This window comes from Cuculus canorus, chromosome 17 (assembly GCF_017976375.1).
Source record: "Cuculus canorus isolate bCucCan1 chromosome 17, bCucCan1.pri, whole genome shotgun sequence".
NCBI classification, from domain to species: Eukaryota; Metazoa; Chordata; class Aves; order Cuculiformes; family Cuculidae; genus Cuculus; species Cuculus canorus.
In genome coordinates this window covers 13,267,851-13,281,653 of record NC_071417.1, presented here as the reverse complement: position 1 = coordinate 13,281,653, position 13,803 = coordinate 13,267,851, and the positions used below count along the sequence as shown (strand labels likewise).

Below are 13,803 nucleotides of genomic sequence, written 5' to 3'. Positions count from 1 at the left end.
GCATCTCTTCCCCCAGAGGACATATCATAAACATCATGTTAAATATTTAGAACAGGAAACCACCTCACTTTTCCAGCTACATAAAAACTATCTTGGGAGGGTGCATTTTCTGTTCTTATGCCTTTTATTTATTTCTTTCCTAGCACAGATCATTCCAATAATCAGTACATTTGACAAGTGTTAAAAAGCCTCCCTGAGCCTGGGCAAAGCAAAACGCTAGCAGACACTTCAGGGAGAGTGAGCACGTCTCCAAAGCATCCTGCTCCTTGTGGACCTTTGGCAGGTCCTGGATAGTCACTGGCATAACTACAGAGCTTGACTGAGGGACTTAACTACAACAACCTAAGGTCACTGTGCAGCACTCCCAGCATCCACTTTAATGTCCAACTTGCAGCTTGCTTACCTTAACCTTCTTGAGTGTCCCCAGGAACCACTAAGTTCCCATGCAGCGAAGATGTTTAATAACGGCATTAAACACCACCAAGTTCCCCACCTGCTCAGTTGTAAACACTAGCAATACCAGGCTTGACTCAAAACTATACGGCACTACAGCTTTTTTGATGCTCTCCCGTGAAACACCCCATATGCCCTCACCCTTTCGGGATTTATTTGTCCACGGCAAAGGGCTCAGTCTCAGTTTCAGAATCACAGAATCGTTTGGTTGGAAATGACCTTTGTGGTCATTGAGTCCAACCACACCTGTCCACTACTAAATCAGATCCTCGAGCACCTCGTCTGCCCGTCTTTTAAACCCCTCCAGGGATGGGGACTCCACCACCTCCCCGGGCAGCCTCCGCCAGCGCCCGAGAACCCTTTCGGTGAAGCAATTTTTCTTAAGTCTGTCCTCTCCTCACCTGCACCACTCCTGCCTCCCTCTCGGCCCTCCCACACCCCTGCTGCCCCTGCTGCTCTCAAACCTGCTCAGTCTCCAGCCTGGGGCTGTCAGGTCCGCGGACAGGCAGGATGCGTGCCTGCTCGGTGTCGCGGGGTGCAGCCGCGGCAGAGGCTCCAGGCTGCGAGCTGGCTGTGGACAGCAGAAAGCATTTGCTCTCTTACTGGCTATGAAAAACAGCCATTTCCTTTCTGTTCGGAGAAAAGGGCAGCTGGACAGAAATCAAGGGGGAAACTGGGACAGAGTACGGCAGTGGCCACAGCAGCGATCTTCTGGGCAGCGATGCCCTGACACACACACTGTCACCAAGTACAGATGAGATCTTCCCTGAACACCCATAGCTCCAATTATCCCACCTTTTTCTACTCTCTGAGACTTCACAAGCCTAAACCAGAGAACATGTCCTTCTCCCAGACAGTGTGACCGTGTGGCCATGCCCACCGCACCATCCAGGATTTTGCCCAGCTTCTCTTTGAAAATTCCCAGCTAGTACGCTGACTCTCCAGCAGACAACTCCATACCCAGAAAAGCCTCCCCTTTTCCCATCTCATCACTGTTTCCAGCTATTTTCGCAGCCCACTCTTCATTACTTCGGTCTGGTTTGTGCATGTGCCCATCAGGTGCTGTCCTCCTGCTCTACCACGCTCCACATTGCTCACCTAAACCAAACCTACTGAACTCAAAACCTTTCTGCATAAGCTGGTCTCTGTGGATCTTTAACGCTAATTTACTTTCCTCTAAGCTTCCAAATTTTGATAAGAGGTTGCCCAAAATGGGATGTATTAGTCCAAGCAGTCACCTAAAGCACCAAAGTCACGGAGGAAAGAAAGCAACAATCAGTCCCGCAGCCCCCAAATTACCTTTTCCTTCCTTAGCACAGTGCAGAGTTACAGTAATTCATTGTCCACCATCACCCTCTTCATTCCACCTGGCTGAAACTCAGTTCAGCTTCAGGGGAAGGCAGTGCAACAGTTTGGCAAACTATAATGCCCTGTTTCAGTCCTATTCGGAAGATTTAAAAGGTGCAAAGGGCTTGATTCTGGCTTTTCAGATGTGGACAAATCTCACCCATTGTACGTAGGTGAATCACATTTTCAGTGATGCAAACTGAAAACCCTTGCCAAGTGCGCATGCAAGAGAAAGAAAAACAAAGATCATAAAGATTTATAGATTGCTTTAAAATGCATTCACCCTAAACCCTGAGCTGCTCCTAAAAGCACTACCATCCTGGCTGAGGAGTTGTATATACATGGAGGACTCATTCTGCTGGAACAAGGTTTTCAGAGAAGATCAACAGAATTAACGACCTAAAAACTTCAGGGTATTAGTTCAGAACCTCATAACAACAATAAAATTAAAAGTTTTATGTCTTTGAATTATATGTTTCAAATGAAGAAAGGTATTTTAGGCTGTAAGGACATATGGGACCACAGGGGTTCACTTCTTCATGCTCACGCATAACACAGCACACAGAATTATAGCAGCCAGTGTCTGAGGTCCACAGTTCTGGCTACTTCAAAATATATCACTTCAAAAAGAGAAATTCAGGAGTGTAAAACTTCAGTTGTACAGGAGTCTGGACCTTTAAGCACGCTTTACTCATGAGCGTCCAAACCTGAGCCGGCCAAACAGCTAAAAAGCGTCTTTACAAAATAAATCCCCTTGCCTCAGCCCTAGTGTTTCCTGCTTTCAGTTAGGCTAAAAATGAGGAGAAATAGCAGTCTCTGTAGCATTAAAAGCATGCCCACTTACCACTGAGCCTGAAGTGGGATCATGAACAGAAGTGTGCAAAAACAAAATGGGCAAACATCAAAAAACAACAACAGATCATATTTTGAGATCATTTTGTTTGAGGCAGAAAGGCTGAGGCTGGTTCCAATTTGAATCTAACCAGTTGGCCAGGCCCTACCTTATATATTATCTTTGGAATGTGAGTCATTTTGTTGGCTTAGTTATTCCTTCTTCTGTAACATGGCACTCCTGCCTACAGAGGTATGTGGGAACTATTTTTATTGGGCAGCAGTGAAAGGAAGTGATGGATAGAGCTGATTTGGAACGTTTTAACAAAACAGTTTTTCATTACCGTTTCCTAGTTGCTCAAATGTGAAGTTGTTCACACCGAAGTGCCTGGTTCCAGATTTTTTTTTTTATTTGAAAACAAAACCAGAAAAAAAAATATTCAAACCAGTCCATTCTAGCATCATCTGCTTCACTCAAAATTATTTTGGTTTGAATGTTATTGGAGAAAACCCCACCTGGTCTGGCAAGGGAGCCACCAAGGATGCAAAGCCAACTGTCTCCTGCATAAGCACGCACTTGATTTTTTTCCTTCAGATTTTAAGTTCTTGAGTTTTCAAGGCTTTGGCTTTTCATCTCAATTCTGAACAGTAGTTCCCTTTTTCATGGCCTCTTCAAGGATTTTAGGAACATCCAAACCTTCCACTTTTTGGTTTTTTTGGCAGAACAAGCAGCTCACCGTAAGAGCAAGGCCTTGGAAAGGTGGGATCCTTGAAATCCTTCCTGGTCAGGGTCACCTCGGTACTCCAGCACGCAGTCCCTGCCTGACGTGGTGCGGTCAAATGGAGATGGTAAACCACACGCTGGAAACCTCCCAGTCCCAGGTGCCCACAAAAGCCAAAAATTAAAAGGGTGTATCCTCAATGGATGACCAGCCACTCCTGAGACCCTGCCTTTCCCTGTGGGGTTTTCGTAACAGCTTTCAAAAGCACAGCCAGCTACATCTTAAGCAAAGCTGGCCAGTGATCTAGGAAACTCTTCAATTATAGATGAGCCCCAATAAACAGCCAGTGATTTGCTGGAAATTATGAAGTATAAATAATTGAGAAGCAGGGAGTTGGCCCAGAGGTACCCTTCTCTCTTGCTGATTCGTCTTAATGCATTTCCTTGATGCAACTCCCTGCTGTGTACCTAACGCTGTAGGGAGCAGCAGGATAATGGCCCTTGAAGAATGTGCTGACCCGCTCGTACGCAGAGTTATAAATATGTGAACATCTACCAGACGGAAAGGTGCAGCTGTGGAAAAGGGGTTAACCCAGCGAGCCTAAATCTTGACTTCCTGTATGGAAAACAGTGATTTTACCTGAGCATGTAGAGTTTCTCTAGTCCTAAAGGACAACAATCTCTAGCACAGCTCATGTGAAAGAACCTCAGTACTTACTTGTTGCCACTGTTCCACGGTGTCATTAAACAGGAGACTCCAGCAGTGCAGTGCAGAAGCTGCTCCCAGTCACCCCACGGGCTGATCTCAGGGCTGTCCTGTGTGACAAGAGAGTTAAAGTCACAGTTCCTCATCTTCCAGCCCCGATAGCTCTGGCCTGCAATGGCTTTTCAATTAACTAACCCTAAAAGGAGGGAAGCGAGTCCTTCCCGAGGCCACAAGCTCTCAGGCAGGGCACGAAACAACCCCAAAAAGCTGAGCCTGCAGCTCAGCAGGACCCAAAGACAACAGCACTGCAGAAAATCTTCTCCCCAGGTGAGCAGGGCTCAGCCAGAGCTTCTCCCTTAATGTAAAGGGAAAAAATTCTTTGGGAAAACAGACTGAAATTTTCACTCTTGAGACACCTCTCTGGAGTCTGCCAGACGAGAAAATTGTAGCAGACAGGCCAACTTTCTTCTGTGCAGCGGGGTCAGAGGTAATGAAAATAGCCAAGTGGATGCACAGCACAGACCACAATGGACACTCGGAGAGAATCAAGAGCACCTCCCCATGCTCAACCATGGATGATTCTAAGGGAACTTTCTTGCTCATCCCCATCAGTTAACAGCTGACTCACATCTCAGTGCTTACGCGCTTTCAATCTGTTTAATAAAACTGTGGCTGCTGTCACAAACCACATAAAATCTTTCACACTACAAAAATTAAAGTCTCGCTGATGACCCGTAGCAACGGTTCCCATTCAGTAACAAAGCACTGGGTCATAATCATATTTGTTTTCACGAGCTTTAAATGTGTCACCAGTAACTAGAGAAAATCTTTTGGCTCTCACAGTGAAAAAGAAACGCCTTTACTTATTCCAGGTGTAAGAGATGGAAACGGGGAAAGACAGACACTAGAGGACAGAAACTAAGGTGCTTCACCAGGAGAAGTTTCTGGTAAGATCGTTAAAAAAAGGAGGAGTGAAAGCATGAGATGAGATTGCTAACTTAGATGTGTAAAACTGACGTGTCTAATTCAGAGCTAATTCCTCTGTATTTTCTTTCCTGCCTTGGTAAACACAGGCAATTTATCTCATTATAAACTAAACATCTAAGATCAGTCACATGAAGTGCTCTCTGAAGTGTCTGCTCTGACTGACTCGCAGGAAACGACACCACAATGCTTAGACTTTCACGTCCAAATTTTAGACAGGTAAAGGAAGGAGATCCAACGGAATGCCTAAATACTCTATAGACACTTTTCCAACTCTATGGTAACTGACTTCAACAGACAGGGTGCCACGAGTGCTGTGCTGCTCCCGTATGTCCAGAAAACTCAAGTCCACTGGGAAAAAGAAGAAAAGGGAAAAAATAAAGGAAAAAAAAGACCGAAAGCTGAAAGCAGGAAAGAAAGATCTCCAGAGAGCTGGTGGGAGAGAAGGCAGGCGCTGGCTACTGCTTTGGCTGTGATTCTCTGGTCCACCAGAACCCAACTCCTTTTCAACAAGAACAGCTCCAGAGTGTGGGGATCTCCAGGGATTCCTTAAGGCAGAACTAGGCAGGCAGGAGGCGGCAGAATTCCAGATAAGGTGTTTCACCTGTTCTTCCGAAGGGCTTAGTTCATACTGAACCATTCCACTCATTTGTGGTATAATATTCCCTTTTATATGAAGACGACAACTGTAAAACATCCCTGTATGTTATAAACAGAGCAGTCAGGATCTCCTGCGAGAAAGATCAACTCCTCATCCCATTTCATTTGCACAGCACAGAGCACACCAACATCTCGCCATACGATAAAGACGCACGACAGCTTACAGAGCAAATAAAGCAGATGCTCATGTAGAGGTAAATCTAGCTCTTAGGCATAATCATGGATTTCTGATTAAAGCAAAGAGAATATATTCTGCCCCCCCCCCCCCGATGCACAAACAGCCCATGACAGAAGGGAGAAGGTCTGCAGGAAAGCTGCTCGAAGAAGAAGCCTTGAAAAGGGATGGGGCGGCCGCAGGAACCACAAAATCCTCCCGGTCTAATGAGGTGGCAGCAGGAGGGGACCGGGAGCTGGCAGTGTCTCCAAGGCCAGCATCAGGGCACGATGGGCTGATGAAGTCTGAGTAGATGCCACAGCTCGTAGCTTTTAAGCTCTAAGTAAACAGTGTAAAGGGACATGGAACCAGGGCTCAGTATGCAGATTTTGCTCCATTACGTTTTTGAGCTGTTTTTTCTCTTTTCACTCCCAGCTATGGAAGACGCCAAAGCTGTTAAATATCAAGCATGTATAATGGGAATCCCATAAGCTGGGGGAATGGCCAGGATTCAAGGATATGTCCAGACTAGGAAAAAAAAAACCCCACATTAGAAAGAAAAGAAAAACAAGAAAGAGAGAAATAAGCATAAGAGATGTGGGTGGAGGAGAAAGAGGAGGAGAGATAAGACCCACGACTTCTCGGCTGTTCTGTTTTCCAGGTCACAGCTTAAGGGTACCAAAACTATTTTTATTATTGTTGCTGCGATTATTATTGTCATCAATTACAATTCTTCGTCTTAAGAATCTATAAAGAACATCGTCCCTTTTATGCTAGATGCTGCAGGTAAGCACGCACAACTTTGGGCAGAGGTCCTCTCTGCAGCACTCTCCGGGCTCTGCAAGCTGTGCCCAGTACCAAGGGAAGGGGTCCCTCAGGACCTCGCCCCCATGCTCCTCAACCCTTCCACAACATCACTGTCACTGGAGGACAAGGAGATGAAAAACAAAGTCCTACCTTATGGTCTGGGGGTGACAGTGTCGCATATGGCAGGATGGAGTCTGTATCTAAGACCGGATGTCAAGACAGGATGCAGTCATCAAATGAGACAGGAGAAGAATCTCAAGTGCAGAGGTTTTCAGGTGATGCTGAAGACCCCCTCAATGAGCCCCTGGTAATTCGGTCATGTTTTCCAGGCTGGTTATCAACCCCTGATCACAACGGACTTCTCCTACTGCAGCTTCAGACTTCACAGCCTAGAAAGCACACAAGCCATTGGTCTCTTCCTACACCGCTTGCACGCCTGGAATCCAGGGCAGAGGCTGTGGAGGGAAATCCTCTCACCACCCTGTTCCACCACCTGCTCTCCTGGCTGGAGGAGGGTGTAGGGAGCAAAGGAGGCTTTCCAAACACACTATGCTATCTGTTTTCCTTCCCGAGGTCTTTAGTTAGCAGCTTCCGCAGGCCTCGGAGAGTCGCAGGACGGAATCCTCTGGAAGGGGTAACAGAAGAACCAGACTAAAAGCTCGCAGTAAAGAATGCTAAACTGAAGTTATAGCAGGTCATGTAACTTCATTAAGGAATGAAGGGAACTCAATAAGACGGAATAAGTCTTGTGTTATTTTTAGGCAAGTTACATACATTAGACAGTACTTTCTACATTTCAGAGATGAAAGAATCGAGGTGTAGGGCCGGCCAAGGTCTTTGTCCAAGACTACAGAACTCTGACACAGAACCAGGACTGGAAGCCTTACGCTATGAGCACCCATCCTAACACTACTAATTCCATAGAGCAGACTCTTGGAAGTCGTTAACATACCTTCAAAAATCATTATATCTCAAATAGACTATGAAATTACAGCTTGAGAATGGCCGTTCTTCAAAAGCACTTTCCCTGTAAACGTGTCCCCATCCCCAGAGGGATTTAAAGGACAGGCGGATGAGGTGCTCAGGGGTGGTTTAGTAATGGACAGCTAGGGTTGGACTCAATGATCTCCAAGGTCTTCACCAAACAAACGATTCTATGATCCCATGACCTTATTTTTTAAAAGTATAATTAAACAAATCAACAAGGCAAAAATAAAAAAAAAACCAACTTGAGATCCCCAGAAAAGAAAGGGAGGCTCTGAGCCCCTCGTAACAAAGTGCTTCCAGAAGGTGGCCCTTCACAGCAGAGCACACAGTTGCACACTGTGCATTTTGCAAGCCTGCACTACCAGTTGGCAACACCGTGGATGGATAAGGCAAGCAGAAAGCAAAAGGAAAGGCTCTTCCCTTCTCATTCCAATGTATTTGGCTTTCTGTAGGAAACACTACGCAACAGGATGAGGGCAGCAGGGAGGAAAAGCTATTTTTATTTCCTCAGCCACTTATCTAAGCAATACATCAGCAAATGCAACTTTGTTCAAGTCTATCGACAGCATTTCGGATTCTGCCAGTTTGCTTACTTTGCACAGGTAACTGAAGGATAGTCGGTGCTGAATCCCAGATGAAGCTGTCTGATCTCAGCACAGCTCTTATTAAACAAGCAACTGTTTTCACTCCATCAGCCAATGTCAAATCTCAGTTGGAGCACCAGACAGGAGAGCGCACTGCGGAACCTCATGCCAGCCAAGCCCCGAGAGTCAGTACCCACAACGTCTTTCTGGAAGCGCTTTACAGCTTGCACAACAAAAGAAGGACAAGGAGGAACAAAAAAGTACCCCTCATCATGTCACTAAGAAACCTGACGGGGAGCTGCCCTGGCAGACTCAAGTTCATAATGAAGATTTAGGAAATAAAGGAACAGTTGAACGGGGAGACAAGACACAGTTAAATACACTGAAAAAGGATGGAGAACTGTATTTAGCAACACAGTAAGAATCATTCCCTCCTCAAAAAACATCTCCTCTTTCTTCACCTCTCTTTGAGCACTACTCTCCATCTCAGGCAATGTCCAAAAGGGTATTTCTCCCCTCTTCTTTTTGATAAAATAATCCATTTTGCTGCTTCTGACAAGCTGTTATTCATCTCGAACCTGTTCATCCCTCCCACTGGGAGCTCCAGATGGATTTACCAGCTAATCCAGTTAGCAGCTCCTGCTAGCCGTGGCATTCCAACATCCCCTGATACACAGCTGGGGGAAACTGACTGTGGACACGTGTGTGTGACAGAGGGTGTGTGCATGTGTGTGCGCGCATGTGCACATGTGTGTGTTCAGGCCAGAAAGAGAGACAGGAGCCAAGAAACTGCATTTACTCCAAGTACCCTTTTGCTCTCACAGCTGAATTAAACTTCCAAGCACTTGTGGAAGCAGCTAAATAAAGGAAAACAATGCCAACAGCAAAGCAGCATCAAATCAGCACCTCTCCTCCGTGCCCCTAACTTTCCTGGTGCTGGTGTGAAGGCAACCGTTTGATAATCCCTGAGACCCTCTGAAGCTATAAACACTGAGCAGCCACAGCAGAGCATCACCTTTTACCACGGTGTCTTGATATTCAGTCACAGTCCTGGTTCACTCAGCTCCCCTGCCCGCCAGGTTCCCCTGCCTTCAGGTTCCTTTACCTTGATAGTGAGATAGCACCACTGGAGAGGCTGGGGGAGAAAAGGCCACTCTGACCATCTGGAAGACCATGTAATGGAGAGTCAAAGAATCATAGAATGGTTTGGGTTGGAAGAAACCACCTTCACAAGCCATCCAGTCCAACCCCCCCTGCAGTGAGCAGGGACATCTTCGACTAGAGCTCAAGCCCCATCCAACCTGACCTGGAATGTTTCCAGTGATGGGACATCTTTCCAGGGATGTTCCACGCTAAACACCTGCAGGTGCACAGGGGAAGACTCAAAACAATACACAAGGCATAAAAACGCAGTTCTTCACCCCAACCAGTTTCCAGGGTAACCCCTGCTCGGACACAAAACACTCCAGAAGAAATAACAAAGGTGAGAAAGCTTACTGATAAAAGTAAAGTTAGAGCCAACACAGCTTTCAATCTGATCCCTTCTAACCCTCTCAAAATAACAAATGACAGCGCCCCACGCCACAGTGCGATCACCGTCTGGGTTACTGGGCTGCTGCTGAGCAAACTGATGGCGATGAGAGAGCGTGAGGGAGGTTTAGGGGAGCCTGATGTAACCACCGGCACATGAAGGGGATATGTGTGCACATCCGTGAGGAAAGCATGTTGCAGGGTGTCTTCTCCACGAGTGTGGAAATGTGCTGGAGTGTTTCTGCATTGTTGCAAGCACATGGGTTTGTTTCCACGATGGCTTTAAATCAATGAGTCAACCCATCGGTTGCTGAGCCCCCACCACTCTGGGTTCACTGGTCTTTTACGGAGAGCTGCCGTAGCCGTACCGGGAAGGTACCGCAGCAGAGCAGCACACTAAGTGGGAAATGAGCAAGTGTCACAAACCAAAATCAATAGCCTGGAGCCAAAGCTGTTTCTCTCCCTTTCCTGTCTCCAATCCGTGTGTGTGCCTGCATGTGTGTGTGTAACTCCAGGGCTTCTCTGCCTCCTCTGTTCCTTTCTTTCCCCGCCACTGCAAACGTTGCAGAGCATGATAATGAAAGCTGGTGTCCAAGCCACCAGACAAGCCCATCACTGCAATGAGAACAACCGCGAGAGATGGTAGCCTGCAGGCTCATCAGGCTGTCCTGACGCTGGGCAGCCTCATGCACACGAAGATGCCAATCTCGCCTCTCCTCCATCCCTCCTCCTCCTCTTTGGCAGCCCAGTCTCCTCACCCTCCTCCCGCTGCCACGTTCCCCTTCTCGCCCTCCCCCCTTGCCTCCATCCACGCTCAGCACCAGAGGAACGCCAGCCCGGGCCACATCCCAGCCCTTGTCTCTTAACGATTCTGATAGAAAATGCCCGGCAGGCTGAATCTTTCCTAGAAAAGCAAGGGGAGGTCAGAAGGCATATGGTTGCTGTCCTCTAAGCTCCGGGTGACAAGGTCTGTGATGCTGCATCCTTCCCAGGCAGAAAGGGGGGAAAAAAAAGAGAGAAAGAGAGAAAAATTGCCTGTTTGGGCTTTGGGAAATCACAAGCTGCTCCCTGCAGTGAGCAAACCCCTGTGACCTCACGCCACACTGCTGGCCACAGCTCACACCACGCCGGCTGGCCCTGCCTTAAAACGAGAATTTCAAAATGCAGAGTGTGAAATCTGTCTGCATTTTTTTAACACAGCCACGGAAAGAAGGAACATCTGGCTGCCTCTCCTCCCTGACCTAGAACCACAAGTTAGGAGGCACATTTGGTACTGAAGATGAAAGAGAGTACAAAAAACTACCCCAGTCTCTTTGAGACTTGCATTGCCACCATTGGCAGATGTTTTATTTGGTTCCACTCACAAGGTCACTTAAAACCCTGCTGGAACCAGGACTTAAGAGTGGTTTAGGACTACAGAGCCTGGGCTGCTCTTTACGGTAAGTGCAACACGATCTCTGGAGAAGGAGATCCCTGCTGCAAGGGAAGGGACGGCTGGCACCGAGGTCCGTGGGCTGCATTCCTCTTGGAGACTCACTTTTCCACTGGATTTCCACCCGATTCAGTGGGTGGAAAGAAGCAAGACAACGCTCCTTCTGCTAGTTCTACAGAGTCTACACAACATCCTCTGTTCCAGCCCGCCATGCTATTGGCATGAAGGAAAATTTGCAGTTCCAGTTTGTATTTTGCCCTGAGGTACAGGTTAAGTTGAAGATATTACACTGTAGGACGTTTACAGGGTTGTCTTTCAACAGCAGTGTGTTCTCATAAAACGCAGTGGAATGACACATATTTCCTCACTAAATGAGCACAAGGGCTCTCCTTTCACACAAATGATTTCTCTCAACATATGAATTCTCTGATCTCTCTAACTACACCAACAAAAAGTTTCTTTCCAAACCATAGACCTCACCTTTAATAATCAATATTTTCTTTCCACTTGCTCAGCTTTCAGGGTCAGATGTTCAACAGATTAATCACACTTCTGGAAATATCTTCCTCTTAGGTTGATGCTAGCACTGACATTATGTGGAATTTAAAGCAAAACCACACTGAACAGGGTTTGGGTTTGTCTTCCTGATGGAATGTAAGGCCAAAAAAAAGAAACTGCTGTTTGTCCAGAGTAAAAGGGCAAATAAAATCATTTCCAGGCTCTTAAAGAAGCTATTACATACAGTGAAGTAGAAGAAAAATTACTTGATGACAGTGGCCTTTTAAAATTCTACTGAGAGCCGGAGCACTAAGCAGTTAGCCAACGGCTATCTATATTCTGCCACTCTTAGATGTCCTCGTAGATCCTGCTTTAGAGAAGCCCATTCACAGTCTCGACACTATACTCATAACACAGCACAATTACCTGTAATCCTACACGCCATCATCTCCACTCATTCCATACAGTAGCTCTTAAAAATATTCATCTAATGGGATTCTAGTGCACTGCAACACAAGCCCGCAGAAGAGAAAAGGAATGCAGAAGTGAAATTTGGGAACTTTTTCCGTTGCCTTTTCTCTTCAACCATAAGTGTCTCCATTATCGAGGTGATTTGTGTCCTAGAAGCAGAGAAATCCATTAGTTACACCAAATGCCAGCGAGCACCGTCACCGCTAGGACCTATGGCTACCCACAGCACTAAACAAGAGATCTGCTGCGGCTGGGCGGGAGCCAGAGCCTTCATACCTGGACTGGGGAGGCACTGGTTGGGACAGCACTGGGAAAAACCCAACAGCTTGCCAACCACAACAGCCCTGATCCATTCAGTCTCAGTCTAAGATGGACTTCAGGTTCAAATTTCCCAGCACTGACATGGAACAGAAGGGGGTTTGTACCTGGAGATGATCTGAATGGAGCCGACCCCACCAGAAATCTTCAGGGAAGCTTTCCTTGTGAGATCTGACATCGTAACAGGTCGATGCCTCTCAAGATCTCACTGGACTCCCACCACGGTTTGGCCTTACACCTGAATTTCGGTGTCCTTACCACCCACCCAGAGTGCTACTCTACTATTAACCACTGCTTTACATTCAAAAGCACTTCTATTCAAGAACACGAGAGCACTCCAAAATCTTAGAGATAAGTATTCCAATCATCCCCTTTCTTGGAGGCGAGGACAGCTTATTGCCTGTCTGTGGCAGACAGGGCCATTACTCACAACGAGCTGACATGAGATGGAGAAGGTCAAAGGGTAAAGAAGTGGCAGTGGTTTGGAGTAGAACCCCGAAGTCCAACGGCCCAGAGCCCCATTTAATGTACGAGAATTCGCTGTAACCAGGTGTTATGTTTCAGAAGGAAAGGCAGAAGAGTAGCGACCACGACTTATCAAGTGTCTAAAGAGAAGTAGGGGGAAAAGCGGTGTGCTAGGCTGTCCGATTATCACAAAATGGTGAGCACTTCTGCATTCATTTCTCCTGCCATGTCACTAAGAATTATAATCTGCCTAAATGCCTGAGCACATTGAGAACATATAATAATAATTAGAGTGTCAGAATTCCCTTGGAGATCTGAGCAAGATCTTGTTTCCTAAAGTAGCTCAGAGAGAAGACATTGCAACTATAATTTGCCCATTCTTTCACAGACACTTAAAAATTGGGGTTTACTTTCAATTCCAGCTGAAGAGGCAGACGGGAGCCACCTGCGCGAAGCTCCTGAGAGTTGGGACATGCCTATGACACTAGAGCAAGGGCAAGTGATGACAGGAAACCCCTAAGACTTGGGTCAAGCGCTCTTGGGAAGAAGAATAAAACTCAAAGTCTGGAATACCTGAATGTCTTTGACCACTGCAGGTCACTGCCTCTGCCCTCAGCTTGTGGCTCATTTCATGCCCAGAGCCTCCCATTCTGATGATTTCTCCCTTTTATGCTCTGCTGGAAAGTGACCACCTCACTTGCCAAGGAATTTCAGCTCCCCTTATTTTCAGTGGGAAACAAAAGACCTCCCTCTCCCTCCACGAAGCCTACGCTCCCTGGAGATCTGCTCCCTGAATGGCCACCAAAAGAAGCCTTCAAGCCACGTACGGGAGTCCGGCTGCAAGTGTCTCATCTG

General features: G+C 46.8%; 1 long non-coding RNA gene across 1 annotated transcript in view; it reads right to left on the bottom strand.

The window, feature by feature from the left end:
- LOC128853889 (uncharacterized) overlaps nucleotides 1-13,803 on the bottom strand; it is an 85,798-nt gene that overhangs the window by 50,454 nt on the left and 21,541 nt on the right. The window contains exon 3 of the long non-coding RNA XR_008452709.1: nucleotides 4,071-4,168. This is a non-coding gene — a long non-coding RNA (uncharacterized LOC128853889). The remainder of the gene's footprint in view (nucleotides 1-4,070; nucleotides 4,169-13,803) is intronic.